This window comes from Trematomus bernacchii, unplaced genomic scaffold (assembly GCF_902827165.1).
Source record: "Trematomus bernacchii unplaced genomic scaffold, fTreBer1.1, whole genome shotgun sequence".
NCBI lineage: Eukaryota > Metazoa > Chordata > Actinopteri > Perciformes > Nototheniidae > Trematomus > Trematomus bernacchii.
The window spans coordinates 3,320,897-3,324,859 of NW_022987942.1; positions in this window are offsets into that span (position 1 = coordinate 3,320,897).

A 3,963-nucleotide genomic window follows, 5' to 3' on the forward strand; every position below is an offset into this window, starting at 1 on the left:
TTCGACCTCCTCTCTGTACGCCGTCTCGTCATCGTCTGTGATCTGGCCGATGACGGTCGTGTCATCAGCAAACTTCACGATGGTGTTGGAGCTGTGTGTGGCCACGCAGTCGTGGGTGAACAGGGAGTAGAGGAGAGGGCTGAGCACGCAGCCTTGAGGGGCACCGGTGTTGAGAATCAGGGTGGAGGATGTGATATTTCCCACCCGCACTGCCTGGGGTCTGCCCGTCAGGAAGTTCAGGATCCAGTCACAGAGGGCGCTGTTGAGCCCGAGGTCTCTGAGCTTGATGGCCAGCTTGGAGGGCACAATGGTGTTGAATGCTGAACTGTAGTCAATGAACAGCATTCTCACATATGTGTTCCTGTTCTTCGGGTCCAGGTGTGAGAGGGCAGTGTGGAGGGTGAGGGCTATGGCGTCGTCTGTGGACCTGTTTGCTCTGTAGGCAAACTGCAGGGGGTCCAGAGATTCAGGGAGGGAGGAGGTGATGAATAATTTGACTAACCGCTCAAAGCACTTCATTATGATGGAGGTGAGTGCTACTGGGCGGTAGTCGTTGGGGCAGGTGATGATTGTCTTTTTGGGGACAGAAATGATGGTGGAGTGTTTAAGACATGTGGGGACTACAGACTGCAGCAGGGACCTGTTGAAGATGTCTGTGAACACCTCTGCCAGCTGAACTGCACACACCCTGAGAACACGGCCAGGGATGCCATCAGGTCCAGGAGCCTTGTGTGAGTTAACCCTTTTAAAGGATTTACACACATCTGCCCTATTTAAAACAAAAGGGCAGTGTAGCTCCTGGTCCCTCTGTACCTCCACAGCCTGGCTGCTCTCAAAGCGTGCAAAAAACTGTTTAGCTCATCTGGGAGAGATGCGCACGCAGACACTCCCGCAGCACCCCCCGCTGCTCCTTTGTAGTCAGTCATTGTCCTTAGTCCCGCCCACATATTCCTAGTGTTACAGCCTTTGAAGTCAGATTCCACCTTGTCTTTGTACTGTCTCTTTGCATTTTTAATTGCTCTCCGGAGATCATACCTAGACTTCCTGTACTCCTCCAAATCTCCCGCTGTGTGCGCGAGAGTGCGCGCTTTCAGTTTGCCGCGCACCTCACCGTTTACCCAGGGCTTTTGATTTGGGAATGTCCGTACAGAAACCTTCGGTACCACGTCATCGATGCATTTCCCAATGTAGCAGATGACAGTGTCCGTGTGTGTGTTGATGTTATTGTCCTCAAACACACTCCAATCCGTAGATGCAAGCAATCCTGCAGTGCTGAATCTGACTCCTCGCTCCATCGTTGTACTGTCCTTGTTATCGGTCTGTCCCTTTTAAGTTTCTGCTTGTACGCAGGCAACAACAGTAGTGAGATATGGTCTGATTTGCCGAAGGGAGGGCGAGGGAGAGCCTTATATCCATTCCGGAAAGGGGAATAAACATGGTCCAGTATGTTTCCCCCGCGCGTCGGGAAGTTGATGTGTTGGTAATATTTTGGCAAAACCTTCTTCATGTTGGCGGTGTTGAAATCTCCGGCCACAACGAACGCCGCATCTGGCCGTGAAGTCTCGGTTTTATCAATAAACCCAAACAGCTGATCGAGTGCCGTGTTGTTGTCGGTGAGTGGCTGCGGCGGGATATACACTGCTGTTATCACAACAGATGTGAATTCCCTCGGCAGATGGAAGGCCCGACATGAGATCATGAGGTGCTCTAGCTGTGCGGAACAGTCCGATGAAATAATCTTCACATCTGAGCACCAGTTGTTGTTAGTCATTACACACACACCGCCTCCCTTACTTTTCCCCGAGTTAGCAGTCCGGTCCTGACGAAAAATAGAGAATCCGTCAGGGACAATAGCGGAGTCCGGGATAGCGGGGTTGAGCCAAGTCTCAGTGAGAATTAACACGTTACAGTTCTTAATGTCCCGTTGAAAAGCAATCCGGCTTCTGAGTTCATCTAGCTTATTTTCAATGGATTGAACATTAGCCAGAAGAATACTCGGAAGAGGGGGCCGATTCTCTCGTTTTCTCAGTCTGACCAGCAACCCGGCCCGGCATCCCCGCTTTGTCTTCTTCTTGCGTCTCTCAGGTAGAACAGCAACAGGTAGCCATGGTGAATCTCCATTGTTTGTCGGAGGGTTAATATTGTCCACGAAGTTTCGCAATTGGAAAAGTTCCTCTCTGCTATATTGTATGGCAGAGTAGGTGCGGTCGGCTAGCATGTTGCGAACCATGTTAAAAGTAAAACGGCAAAAGTAAAAGAAATATGTACAAATACAAAAATGGGCAAAGTTGGAGAGGAGCACAAAGACGATGCGGCCATCTTCACCGGCGCATCAATGTAATTATGAAGTCCAAATGAGTCTTCAGCCCTGTTTCTTGAATACAAATAACGTCTGGTTTTTCTTTTAACTGATATATATAGGTCTTGAATTATTGTCCATTTGCAATAAGGCTTCTAGCATTCCACTGCAGAATGAGAAAAACCATTCATCTACTCACTAATCTGTGAATCATCATTATTGGGGGCTAGCTCCAGGAACATGGCATTTAATTCGAACTTCATTCAGGGTCTTCATTTTCAGTAACTTTTCCTGTTGTTTTGCATTCATCATTTCAACCAACATCCGTCCTTTGCTCAGAAATCTTGCTTGCTTTATCGATCCAATTTCTTTGTGAATCGCTTTAGTCAGGGCCACTGGATGTAGCTTAGCTGGGGATTGCTCACCAAACTCCACAATCACTTTCCACTCTTCATTCTCAATCCTTTTCTTTACTTTCTTCAATTCATTCTGCGAATCAGATTCACTAAGACTGTCACTTGACATGTCTATCTTCTTTCTTGAAGTATTTGTCCTTACTTCATTCCATCCTCCTTCTCCTTCAGATGCACTTTCCATATCCTCCTCTCCAGGACTCAAAGACGCCATTCCACCAGCTGCTCTCAATCTCGCACTCACGTCCTCTCGGAACCTGAACTCTGCTGCCTGTCCCGGTTTCAGGATGGCAGTCGGGAGGCGTAGCCGCCTTATATACTGTGGGCCTGCGCGCGCATTCAGGTAGGCTCGCCCCGATTGGTCGTTTACGTTTATGCAACTCAGTAGGTGAATGCTCGCAGCATGGTAGAGAGAGTAGTACTCATAGAGTCCAGTAGAGGGCGGAACCTGTGTGATATAACGGAGCCTTTAATAACATTAACTTTCCCACTTTCGCTTTTTCTCCAAGTGCAAACATACCAAAAAAATGCATTTTATAGTAATCAGCATTACACAACAGCTTTCTTTACGTTCCCATGGACGTTTATTTTGAAGTCCTTGTCCTTGAATCCTCTTAGCAGATTAGCCTGTTGAAAAGCCTCAGCCCGGAGGTGCACTGTCTTAAACTGTAAACACGGCTATATTCAACATCAACGCTGTGAGATGTTTTCATAATGCTAGGTGAAAACCAGAGAGATTCAGATGAGGATTCTGATGATGATGAAAGTGAGAGAGGATCAAGGAAAATACCGAATGTTTCGTCTTTCACCACTTTACTCAATAGTTTAATTTCAGGTGGGTTTCTAGCATTTTAGTCAAGTCAGTTTGATTAAAAAAAGTATAGAAGTAATTTGTACTGTTAATTATGACCCAATTTAAGCATTAGTGAGCAAGAATGCACAATATAGGCCTACTGCTGCCTGAAAACGGGCACAACTGCTGTGCAGTCATTATTAATTACACCTGTGCTGCTTTGGAATGTCAGAATATTTATTTACGTGACACAACATTGCTAAAGTAACTCAAATTACTTTGTAGTTGGGTATGGATGTCTTTGTAAATGCTGACTTTATACTTCCTGTATCTGTTAAATACGAGTAGTAGTATAGTATTATAGAAGGATGAGAGAGAAAAAAACAGGGAAACCGATTTCAGGCGCAACTGGATGACGCCATTTGTTGCCGTCGTCGTCAAATTGTGCGACATTTTCT